The sequence below is a fragment of the Dipteris shenzhenensis genome, chromosome 33, assembly GCF_047967505.1.
Source record: "Dipteris shenzhenensis isolate YYH24624 ecotype China chromosome 33, Dip_SZ_1.0, whole genome shotgun sequence".
Lineage (NCBI taxonomy): Eukaryota > Viridiplantae > Streptophyta > Polypodiopsida > Gleicheniales > Dipteridaceae > Dipteris > Dipteris shenzhenensis.
This window is the reverse complement of record NC_141628.1, coordinates 36,580,859-36,594,856: the sequence shown is the minus strand read 5'-3', so window position 1 is coordinate 36,594,856 and position 13,998 is coordinate 36,580,859.

Here is a 13,998-nt window from a genome sequence, read left to right as displayed (position 1 = left end):
TCTGACTCCTACCGTCTTTGAAGCAAACTCAGTTATAATTTGCATATTTAAAACTGAGCAATGTATATTGTTTAAGAATAGCCATTCTCTTTCAATGTAGAACAACGCTCCGCCATACAAGTAATTTAGCCTCTTCAAATCCCCTGCAAGCTGCTATTCTACCTGGTTGCTTCAGTAAAAGTCCAATGTCATCATCTTCCTTTCTTCATAATTGTTGATAATGGAAGGAACACTAGTGTTATAATATATGAACCTGTGGTACAATCTGAGGTGACCAGGCAACAATTTGAGGTAATCAAGCAATGGCGGTACATCTGGGGTGACGAGGCAACCCGAGGTACACCAGCAAACAATGGTACTTCTGAGGTGACCAGGTAAACTCTGGTACATCTGACTGACCAAGCAGCCCATGGTACATCAGTGGTGATGTTGACCAAGAGGTGACGAGGATGCAGATGGTGACATCAAAGATCACAACAATGACAAGATTGGTGACATCCAAGGTGAGTTGGCACTGGAGGGCACTTGATCCACCGCGAGTTATCAAGTGATACCACCAGGGATCCACTTGTCCCAATTCTCAATGGTGGAAGCTCTTTACAAAGAGCTGCACATGGAGGTTTTATGATGCTATGGAAGAGCCGGAGCACTGCAGGGCTATGGAAGTGCACTGCCAGGCTATGGATGTTTTATGATGCTATGGAAGAGCTGGAGCATTGCTGGGCTTCTAGCCGCTCCAAAATCCCAAGGTCATCAAGGATCCGAGCGGTGGAACACAATGACCAGTGGGAGTTGGGAAGGACATTCCACCAATGGGAGAAGGGATTGGTCAATGTGGCATGGGAGAGGATAAGAGGCTAGAGCTACTAGCTTGCCTGTGTAAGTGTTCTACTTACGGTTCATGGCAAATGTGGTTTTCCTTCATACTGGCTTATCATTGAGTGCAGAGCTATAGTCCATCATTTTTGTGTAGATATGTAGCATGTGTTTTGTTTCACATAGGACTTGGCACTTCGTGATTTTTTTTTTTCACTTGAACGATACTGTCCTCCATTCCACCTCAATACTTCTTGTACATATGCGCCATAGCACCTTCTGTGCAACTTGCATGAGTAAGATGTTAACACAATGGGAAAGACTCCTCCCATTACTAGCCTTGGGATGTTGATGCTACTTTTGAAGAGTACTAGGCCCCACCTTAGACATTTTGGGTGATCACGATGAGATATGTCTAGTGCTAGTAGAGAAAGGGTGACATCTTAGGGTTTTAGCAGTTTGGTGGAGTTTATGCCGAACAATTTTGATGGCTTGGAGACAATTCCTATGAATGAATTCTTATAGCATGTATGGATTGGATAATGTTGAATTACTCGAACTATACTTATCCTATGCAGATGTCAATGCCATACGAGGAAACAAGGAGAATCTTCCACGGGTGGGCTATGGGGTGCGCCAAAGCATCCCCGAAAGAGCAAGAAAAAGATGTCACCTTATAGTTGAATTAGCATCCCATAAAGTTCATGAGGAGGTACCTATTAGGGACATTAGCCAGATGGATTCTTCTATTATAAGAGTTTGATTACTCAATGACTCATACCCAAGAAGACAACATGCAATTGCAGATTATTTACGCAGATTGGAATCAAGAGAAGTGCTTGAAGGTGTATATAATCACTTACATGATGCACCATTATTTAAATTCAGCCCATTGAACTCAGACAAGTGATATGATTAAATGCTTCTTTTTCAGAATGATGATTTATTTTAAGAATCTTTATCTAAATATCAAGAAAAAGTTTGTGGTCTGAAGCAGAGCAGGTACTTAGGAGATGTGTCCCTAATTTTGAAAAACAAGTAGTATTGTCAGAAGTCCATCAAGGTGTATTACTAGGCCATTCCTTAGAAAACATTACGGGCGAGAAAATCATATAGGCTGGCCTTTGGTGGCAACAATTTTTAGAGATGTATTAAATTATGTCAAACAGTGTCTGCAATGTTAGAGAGAAATTGTAGTTGAACTTGAAAATGAGGACCCAGATTAGAACCAACCAAGTGTTTTTGCTGAAACATTTGTGTCGATTGCATAGGAACTATGATGCCATAAATTTCTTTCTTTAATGCTTCAACATTTGGCTATGCAATCCTTTTACCTATATTAGGTTTAGGTGCATCTCTTCAAAGCTTCCTACTAGGTGTGCTAAGTGTTAGGCATGATCTTAACATCCCTATTTGGTGATTTGGAATTTAGAATATTAACGATTCAGAGTTAGTAATAGCCAAAATTTGAATAGTCCCAAGAACTCTTCACTGACTGTTTCAGCTTTGATGTTTCAAGGACTGACCTATCAGCTATATGTATGTGCTTTTGTCCCGTTTTGCACCAAAGAGTAGTTTCCTTTCTTGCCATCTTTTCTTTTTTACACTTTTGTTGTTTAGATACTTGTGGTTTAAGTTTGAATTGTGTTTATGCATCATGCCTCTCTATTTACAAGACTCTGTATACTTTAGCAATATACTAGTATTCTCCTTGTAAGAGAGTTGGTTTCCACTCAACATTTATAGTATAAACCAAAGCCTTTGAAAACTCTCTCAAGAAGATATTAAAAAAACAACTTTAAAATGTGTGTGTATGTGAGTCACTATCTTGCCATCAATACTGCCAAGTAGAAAATCCCATTTGGGTGGGCTACCAATAACCAAAAGTAGAGGTAGTGATGTGCAGAAGCAGGTTGATCACTGTGCAAAAATTCATTTGGCCCCACCTTGGGTTTTTGATAAGGGAAATCAACTTTGGCACATGAATCATCGAATAAAGTGGTGGAGGAAGAGATTGCGGCAGCTTTAAAGATCCAAAGTTACTCTTTGACAAAAGGTTTTTTTGTGGGGGGTGATGCTGGGGTTTTTTCCATGAGGATAGCTCTTAGCACGTAGACACACTGCTCATGCTATTTGTCATAGATGTTTGGCTCCACTGGAATCCGTGCCTCATTTCCTTAGGCATTGTTTCACACCCGAGATTTTTTGGGTCTTCTTCAGTAGTATTTGAGAGCTAGATTTTCTACTACTACCTTTAGCAGACAATTCTGGCTTTTTGGGATCCACTCTTGAAGACAAGGCTTCAATTTATTTTTCTTTTGGGTTTGTTACTAGGCATTTTGGACTGTATGGTAGGATCGAAATCATAGTCTGGTGTGATCCTAACTTTTCCTTTTCTCAAACATTCTGTGTAGCAATCATTTTTTGATTGCCTCATCTTCTTTGGCATTGCCCTCACATGTGATTTTTTGGGATTGTTGCGCCAACGTTTACATACCAGATTTTCCAATGTTGCTTTTGGAAATTTTCTGGTTATTTGGGATTCATCCACACAGACATGGTTTTGATTTGTTTTTTGTATAGGTTCAATATTGGGCACTATGGACTCTTTGGAAACATAGAAATCATAGAGTCTTTGGTGATCCCATTTTCCCCCTATACTCTTTCTTCAGGCACTCTTTGCAGTAACCTTTTTTTGATTGCTTGCAAACATGGACTTTTGATCATGATGTATATTTGTTATATCTTGATATCTTCTCTTGATATACTTGAGCACATCCTGCTTTGGGATTGTGATGCTGTCATATAAAAGCAAAATCTTTTCACAAAAAAAAAGTGTGCGCGCGCGTGTGTGTGTGTGAAGAGGAATCTACTATATTGGATCTCTAGTACCTTCGAGAATTAGCCTTTGGAGATCTTGTGTAGATTAGGATTTATTAGCTTCTACATGGTCTATCACCTGCTATTGGTCATTGGCTCAAGATACTAGTATGAGATTACCTTTTGTTTAAATTAGATGACAAACATGACACAAGAGCTAGGGCGGCCTAGAGTACTATCATCATACACTAAAGATAAGGGAGGCCTTAACATTATTAGAATTGACATCCAATGCATAGTTTAGATGATAGGTTTTTCATCAAAGTAATCCTTACTAGGAGAAAGACTTGGAAGGATCTTCTTTACTTAATAGATTTAGATCTACACTTCTTACATAGGCGATGAAGAGTGACCGAGCATACAATCGATCTTCATGGATTCCTATATTAAAAGACCTTTTGTCCTTTGCCCTCATGTTATTAATTGTCCAAAAATTTTGATCTATCAAAGAATCCCTCTCACAGTCCCCCCTTAGGATGAGAGCTACATTTAACCGATATTGTGTGGAATGATTTTTTTGTTGATGGATTTTGACACAAGCGCTATTTGGTACTCAGGCAAGAGCACCTCCTAATGCCAAGATTGTCCCAAAAGCCTTGGTAGGAGCACCTCGTAATTCTAGGATTGTCCCAAGCGCTATTATATGGTTAACAAAAGTGGTATTTTTGACACACGGAGAAGCATAACTACAAGAGCTGCAATAGAAAGAGGAACGATAAGGATAGAGAAGATGCCTTGGTACCATATGGGCCCAAGAGCCTTGTGAATGTAAAGAGAGGGAGAGTGCAAAAAGGAAAAGGGTTAGCCCTCCCTTTAAAAGGTGACTTGTATAAAAGGCCAAATGGTTGACTTTGGTCTTCATTGTTGTATGCACAAGTTTGGAATACAAGCTCCCTCTTCTCTTTTAAGAGTTTCTTTGGGTGTGCTCTTGTTTCCCTTGTAGTGCCTTTATGTTTGCCACTCCATTCCCCTTCACTCTCATCTTTTCTTCTCCCTCCCTTCTCCTCTCTCTTCTTCCTTCTCCCCCTTCCCTCTTTCTCTCATGAAAACATGTTGCAATAATCCGGGGGAGTTGCTTGAGTGACACATGCGGACAGCTCATGCTTTGCATTGCTCTCACAAGGAGTAGCTTGGAGTGGAGGCTCCATCGGCATTCCTTCAAGATCCCCACGACACGTGAGTCACCGTTGAGACCACATCTTTGATGTTGCCAGGAAATTCAAGGTATGTTTTTGCATTGCATTTGCCTTCTCTCGTCATCTATACATTGCTCATTGTTTCAAGCTTAACTTGGAGCTTTGTTAGTGGAATTGTAGGAGAGGAATGAGTAAAGAAGTGTGTGTGGATGGAAAAAAGGTGAAAAAATATCATTTTCTTTTGAAAATAATTTTTGACCATGGGAAGCTTGTTTTTTATGTTTGTTAGTGTTTTGAAGTGATAGGAAGGTAGTTTAAAAGATTGCTAAGGTGTGTATGATAGTAAACTCCACCAAGAACACCAAAAAATGGGGATGGAAGCTCAATTTCAAAATGGTTTGTGAGGGTGGACAGCCCCACTTGTAGAAATTTCTCATTCATGCACTAAAAGTTAATGTTTTTTGCTCCTTTTTGTTTATCATAGGTAGTTTAGGTAGTGCATAGCACCCACAAATAGTCAGAGCTTTAGAACAAAAACTCAAAAATCACTAGAAATCACCAAATAGAAGTCGGAACAATTGGTGTTGTCAAACATTTCCTATCCCCATGGGTCGTCGCCACAGCGCTATCCCGCCAACCTGTTACCATAGTGCTACCCCCTCGGTTAAAAATTCATTGACTCATTGGCTTAGCCCCTATCCCCATGACCTAACTGTTGATTGCCATCTAACCTGTTGCCCTAATTAATACATGTCAAAATCTGCTATCCCGCCGGTCTGACAAGTATTGACTCATGGTCTTGAGCTTATGCCCACCAAAGACCCATCGGCCTATTGTCAAGCCCACATCTGTTGCCATACATCCTTGCCATAATCACATCCTGTCGACCTGAGCATCCCATCGCACGTAGCCTTAGCACTAACCCCACAATCATGGATATACCATCTACATCCCATCCCGTCGATACATGTCTACTTTCTATCCCTATGCCTATCACCTTAGTTCTATCCCAACGCCTGTTGCCTTTGTTCTATCCCAACGCCTGTCGCCTTAGTTCTATCTCTACGCTCTGGGACGGTCAAAAAATACAGAATTAAATTTGAGCCAGAGTGTACCTCCTTGGAGATCCAAGCTCATTCTAGAATGACGAAGGAAGGAGTCTCACTTGCAGCTTTCTCACATACACAATGGGAGAATATACACAAAGGTGGAGGCTGAAAAGAGTTTTCCTCTTCTTAGTTGTGAAAGCCAAAAGAACAAAAGAATAGGTGAACCCTATATGTGGGTCTCAAACCAAACTCAGCTAACTAAGGTGGCATACTAATTGAGCCACTAACTAGAGTACATGAAGATATCTGTCATGCATATTATTCATGGGCGGTGTACCAACCGCATCTGCAACTAACAAGTCGGTGACAAATGCACAAGGGTCACCTTGGCATATCACGATTGGAGCTTGATATCTCAACACTCTCCCTCAAGCTTAATCCCGATTCCTACACACTAAGCAGGTCTTTGAACTTGCGAGCTTCTCTGCACCGAATGCCTTCGTGAATATGTTAGCTATCTGATCCTCTGTGCTGACATAAACTAGATCAATAAAACCTACTAGAGCCTTCTCTCACACATAGTGTAAATGCGCTTCAATGTGCTTTGTTCTAGCATGATAGACTGGGTTATTTACCAAGTGTATACTGCTCATGTTGTCACAATAAATGACAAGTGGCCCATCTGTAGACTGATGCATATCATAAAGTAGCTTATGCAACCAAGCTACCTCACATGCAGCCATTGTTGCACCCCTGTACTCAGCCTCTGTGCTCGACAAGGCAACTGTAGGTTGTTTCTTGCTGCTCCAAGTGACTGCAGCACTCCCAAAAGAGAACACATATCCACTGGTAGATTGTTTATAAAAAATGCTACGAGCCCAATCAGCATCAGTGTATCCATGTAACTGTATGTGAACCCCAGTCTCATAAAATAGTCCATACTGCAATGTGGACTTCGCATACCTCATTATGCATCTAGCCACATCCACATGCGGTTTTCTTGGAGCCTGCATAAACTGACTTACCAACCCAACATCATAGCTCAAATCTGGCATGGTAATAGTCATATAAATAAAACTTCCTACTATGCATCTATACATAGTAGGGTCTTCTAGAAGCTCACTTGCATCTGCGCTCAGCTTTACATTCTGCTCCAAAGGAATTGAAATAAGCTTACAGCCTGTCATCCCATATTTAGACAGCATGTCCAATCCATACTGCCTCTGCAAGAGCCATATCCCACTTATGGATCTAATCACCTCAATGCCTAGAAGTAACACAGCTCTCCCAAATCCTTCATCTCAAACTTCTGCTTCAATAGCATTTTCACATGAAGGATATCTTCATCACTATCACGTGTGATGATCAAATCAACATAAATGACAAGCAGCATAATACCTTTCTATGCTTTTCTCACATAAAGTGAGAAATTTGTCTTGGAAATCTGTAAGCCAATAGTGATAAGATACTGTCGTATCTTGTCAAACCATGTTCTGGGTGCTTGCTTCAAGCCATACAAGGCTTTCTTCAACCTGCAAACAAACTCAGGATGAATAGCATGAACATAACCTGGTGGCTGCTCCATATAGAGCTCTTCTTGCAAATCATCATGCAAGAAGCCATTCTTTACATCTATTTGATGTAAAGACCATCCCTTTGATGCAGCCATAGCAATGACTGCTCTTATGGTTGCCATCCTTGCAACCGGACTGAATGTTTCTTCATAATCAATGCCATATGTCTGTGCATATCCCTTGACAACTAATCTTGCCTTGTATATGTTCACAGAACCATCTGCATTATGCTTCACCTTATAAACCCACTTGCAGCCAATTGCATTCTTGTCTTTAGGCAAAGGCACCAATTCCCATTTAGCATTTGCTTCCAAGGCATCCATTTCTTCATCCATGGATTTCTCCCATTTTTCTTTTCCCATGGCTTGCTCAAAAGAAGTGGATTCTGGTTCTTGTATCACTTTGATCATATAGGCATAGTGAATGGTTGTAAATCCATCATATTTAAGCCTATCCACAGGATACCTAGCTCTAGTAGACCTGCGCAAAATAGGCTCACCACCAGGTGCTCTCAAAACATCCCTTGTCTTCCTTACTCCAGGTGTAACAACAGAATGAATATCCAACTCATCATCAAGGCTCTGTTCTGAGCCACTAGAGTTACCATCCACATAAGAGTGACCTGCATTCACATCAACCATGGGGTGATCTACTTTCTCTTTTCCTTTTCGTGATACTTGCATATCACTATCTGCATTGCTTTGAGGAGATCCTCCTGATCTCAATTTGCCTGTCCATGGCGAAGTATGTGAACCACTGCTAGAGGACACTATAGGTCCACTAATATTTTGTGATTATTGCTGTGAATTTTGTGCAGCATACTGCATCTACATCATCAATCACATTTACTAGTTTATACCAGCTGCTTATCTCATCAAAAACATCTCTGCTTACTTTAAACTTACGAGTAGAAGGGTTATAGCATCTATACCCTTTCTGCTGCAAAGAATAATTAATAATGTACTTCTCAGCTTTTGGATCCAACTTGGATCTCAACTCATCGGGCACATGAACATAGGCAATGCAATAAAAAACTTTTAAATGAGAAATATCTGGTTTCCTACGAGTATACCTCTCCTTTGGCGTCATGCCATGTATTGTTGCAGTGGGAGTCATGTTCATTATGTACACTGCTGTAGCAACTGCTTTAGCCCAATAATAATCTAGCAGGTCTTTTTCGTTGAGCATGGCACAAGATATCTCTCCAATATGCCTGTTTTTCCTTTCTACAAGTCCATTTTGATGTGGGGTATGACTGCATGAATATTGCTGCTTTATGCCATGCTCCTGCGGGAAACTTGCAAACTCATTTGAGAGGTACTCTCCCTCTCCATCTGACCTTAGGTATTTTATTTGTAGGCCTGTTTCTTTCTTGACCATAGCTTTAAAAGCTTTGAAATGCCTAGACACTTTACTTTTCTTTTTCATAAAATACATCTAAAATTTTCAGCTGTAGTCATCAATAAAAGTGACAAAATAATGACAGCCTCCAATAGATGCAGCTTTAGTAGTCCACACATCAAAGTGGATTAATTCCAATGGCCTCTTCCTCTCTTGAACATGTCTAGGATATGGTTTCCTTGCCTGTTTCCAAATTGACAGGCTTCACATACCTTAATGCATTTTTGCAACCTTGAACTCAGGCAATCCTGCAACAATATTTTGGGCCTGCATTAATTTAAGTGGCTGTACATTAACATGATCAATGCGTTTATGCCAGATGTCAATATCTGCAACTATACCGGTCCCATGTGCAAACATTGCTGCACTCAATTCAGGCATGTCCGAATCCAACGTAAACATCCTGCCCTTCTTCCCTTTTGCTATCAAGTGACCTTTATTTTTCATATCCTCATTAAAGCATCCATGAGGATTAAATCTGACCTGTAAGCCCTGCTCAACCATTTAACCAACAGAAACCAGATTCTTAGTGATATTCGGAAAATGAAATACATCAGACAGGTATTTCTTTTTTCCATCCTACATAGACAAAGGAATTTTACCAATCTGCATAATAGGATGTACAATATTATCACCAATCTCCACAAATCCTGGTCTTTCCATTTTCCTTGCATCCTATATCCATTCTACATGACCAACATGTGGTTTGAGGCATATGAGTCAACATACCACGCATCATTGCTTTCTTTTGCACTTGTCATAAAATTGGTCATGTGCTGCACCATAAACAGATGCTCATTTCTGTTATCACCCTGTCTACTAGAGGATGCATAATTACCTTGCTGCAATTTTTCAGTCATGATGTCATTTTGCTTTTTATAGCAGTGTTTAACCAGATGACCCATTTTACCATAGTAGTAGCATTCAATATTGTTGTTTGCATTTTGGCTTCGCTGCCATCCACCACAACCTCTTTGGCTCCCCCTGCCTCTAAAGTTACCACGTCCTCCATAGGAGTGGTTTTCTTGAATTTGCTGCATATTCTAATTTCTGCCATGGCCTCCAAATCGGCTTGCTCTACCTTTGTCTCTATCTCTTCCAGCATTCGAGTAGAAGACAGCTTCTTTTGAAGTTTCTCCCGAAGAAGATGCACCACCATTTCTCTGCTCTTCAGAAATTAGAAGAGCAATCAACTCCCTAAAATCAAAAAAATTCTCACGGACGGCAATGGATATTCGAAATTGTGCATAATTCTTTCCTAGACCATTCAAGGTCACATAAACTAAATCATAATCTTCCACTGGCGACCCAATAGAAGCAAGTGCATCTGCAATCTTCACCTTCATGTGATAGTCATTGATGCTCATATTTTCTCTCTGCACATTATGCAACTCTTGCTTGAGCTGCATTTTCTTGGCTTGCGTATTTGTGCTATACATTTTTGTCAAAGTATCCCACGCCTCCGTCGGCATGCTTGCATCTTGAATATGCACAATCATAGAATATGAAATACTGATAGACAACCAGCATAACTTTTCTGGCTCTCTCATGCCAGCCTTTAAATGTCTGCAACTCCTGTTGATTGTGAACATTAGGAATGACTGGTTCTTGTTCACCTCCAATAATGAACTCCTAATAGCCTTTTCCCTTAAGAAAATTCGTCATTCTAAACTTTCATGCTTAGAAGTTATTCTTGTCAAGCTTTTCAATGACAATCTGTGAAAGAGCATCAGACGCCATTACAGAACACTATAAAATATTCTGCCACTGTAAAAAAACACAACTTTTGCCTCACAAGGGCAAATCTTTAAAACTGATGAAAGTGGTATTTGACCACACATTCACTTCCTAGTGATGATTATGCATCAACATGCAATAATAATGATTCTGTCACTCCCAATGTCTTTGCGCACATGCATATGATGTAATTTTTGCGATAACTTTTCACTGACCTGTAGAATAGTGGTCGCAAAGTAGAAATAGGGTACTTTCTTGAGTACCTTCAAAAAACTTTCGTCACCAAAACGGACCCCGAAATGGCCTCGAATCAATAAAATAATTTCACCAAGGGGCTTCGTCCTTTTTTGTAGCATATACTACCCTCTCGCCACACTGCGAAGGGTGTCTCAATCTGAGACAGTGCACTCTTACACTTTTCGGTTGTGCTTCCTGCAGAGATTTGCTCCTAAACTCGAAAAAAAAGGAAAGCAACACTGATCCTCTTACTAGGACACCGCGGACTTGGTTTGCTTTCTTGAGCTCCTTACCACGAACCAAGCTCTGATACCATGGGAAGAGAGTGGGAGAGAAGGAAGGAGTCTCACTTGCAGCTTTCTCACATACACAATGGGGGAATATACACAAAGATGGAGGCTGAAAACAGTTTTTCTCTTCTTAGTTGTGAAAGCCAAAAGAACTCTAAGTACAAAAGAATAGGTGAATCCTATATGTGGATCTCACACCAAACTTAGCTAATTAAGGTGGCATACTAACTAAGCTACTAACTAGAGTACATAAAGATAGCTGTCATCCAGGTATTATTCATGGGTGGTGTACCAACCGCATCTATAGTTAACAAGTCGATGACATAAATGCACAACAATCACCCTGTCATATCAGGAGTGAAGCTCGATATCTCAACACCAATTGGGCGGACTATTTTTGCAACCAAATGCGGGAGGACCTCAAGATGCATGGCACAGTCCTTGGCAACCCTATGCTATACGTGCTAGTACTCTACCATATGGTGCAGCAACAACTCCACTACAAGACCACTGCCAGCCAATGAGGAGAGAGTAGTTGTACCAAGGACAGAGTCGAGTCCCACCCCTGCCAGCCACTCCGTTCAGCCACCCCTCCATAGTCAACTGCTCGCTCATTACAAAGATGGATAGGTACGAATGGAGCACTCCTATCCACGCTCCAAGGGCAAGGTTGTTCCCCAGGACCCCATTCACATTGACGGTCTTGCTGCAAATGACAGTGTCCACATTAGCCTTCACCCCAAAGCCCAAGATTCTTAGGCCACCCCCTCTACGGCCTAAGTCTTGGCCTCAACTACTGCCCACACACAGGAGACAACCTCCTTCCTCTCACAGGGTCCTCCTCGTCCCCCGTGGGTAGGGCTCACTAAAGCCCTTCAATTTTGTAGTGCACCCCAATATTAGACCGTGGGCGATTACAACATGTCAGCTAAGCAGCTCTCCCGTGTCGATCAAATGGAGCTTTAGCTACTTGATATGATGGCCCAACTCTCATAGGTGGCACACACGATTCTACAAAGGCGATAGAAACATGCCTCCCAGCTCTCCTCCACTCTCCTCCATGCACAACTCTCCGCGCACGCTGATGGTCATCGCCCAAGCTACAAGGCAAACCGCCCTTAATAAAGTGGAAGAGTATCTTTTGAACTCCACCACCCCACCCGTTGAAATCCCATGGAACCACCTCTAGCTGATCCCACCCACCCCCCAGCAACCAACCCGTCCGTTTTGCCCCACACAAACCTCGCTGAGTACTCCTCCAATGCCTCCAACACATGCTCTACATAGCACGGCACCTCCTAGTCCATCTTCTCTAATGCCTCTATCGACCTCCCTTAAGAGGCACTCAACATGCTCCTCAAGCTGGTGAATTTCGTACATATGCCCATCGACACATTTCCCGAAGGAAATGCTGAAGAGGAACCCATGCCTATGGACGATGACGATGTCACTCTAGCACCCCCCCTCCTCCCCACCCGAATATGTTCAATGGCGACCCGATCTGCAGTTCTTTCAAGATCTGCCCGACAACGCCCTAATGCATCATTAGAAGAAGCAGATCAAAGGCTTGTGTCTCCACCTCTATGAAATTATGGAAGTTAACCCCCTTACCTAGTTTATTATCTAGTCCTTCAATGAGTGGTGGTAGACCCATCTGACGAACACACGTGGCGGGTACCACCTGACTCCCGATGCTCCTGTCCCACTCATCGACTCTGACCTCGGCCTTCAACCTCATTGGCACATTCCCTTTTTGAAGAAGGAGCAATTTTGATGCTACTATCGTAGTGCACACATACCCCACGGTCGTTGCAGTAGTCCACTTCAATCGCCTCATCCTCTTACTCCTCCATGATCTCCCTGCTCTGATGCATGACTACAAGCAAAGCACAATCATGTATGTGAAGTGGTGGAAAGGCTTGTAAGTTGTGGGTTGAGAAAGTTCATGATTGCTATCACAAACTAGACAATCAACCATTATCATACATCATCTACTTGTCCTTCAAGATTTTGAGGAAATATTTCTTTGCCCAATTTAAAGAGCTAGCTGTGGGTCTTGCAGCCTCTAACAAAGTTTTCTTTAGGTAATTTGTAAAGAAATATTACTCAAGAAATATGTCAAATGTCTTGCCTATTTGATCAAATCTAGCAATTGGTAGGTTCTTATTTGAGTTCCGATGGAATTCTATGATATAGAGAATAGGCACAAGATTTGGTGGAAGATCTAAAGAGATGCACCAATCTCTTGGCAATATTTCTTTCAGTGTTAGCTTATCTCCTATCATGGTTTTTTTAAATGCAAGTGTCAGACTACTAGCTCAAAAAACATAGTTATTGTGTAGCAAATTAACTTTAAATGTTAAGATAGTCATGTATCAATCTACAATAGCCGTGGAGACACAGGTTGTAACCAAAGATGAAAAAAAATGAATTTTGTAGCAGATGAAAATAAGTCTCTCTAGTATGAAGACTCTATATCAAAGGCATACTCTATGGTGCTATGTTTTGTGAGACCCACCCCATGACTTCTATGACGTTTGCCAATTTTAGAGGGCTTTTGCACTACTTTGGTTGTAGTAACAGCCCGTGAATTCTGTAATATTGAGAGCTCCACACAAGCATTAGATATATTAAGCATTTCTCACATTTAATCTATTTAGGTTTCATACACTATTAGAGAGGTATATACATAGATCTGAAAGGATACAGATAGATCTAATGATGTTAGTCTTATAAAGTTTCAAAGAAGAGATTATTTGTAGGAAATAGTTTATAGTAGTTTGTGCAAGGGTTGTAACATTATGGACTAAGCTATATACCTCTTGTGCATAGTTCATGATATATAGGAGCCATTTATTTGAATGTTTCAAAGCCCTAA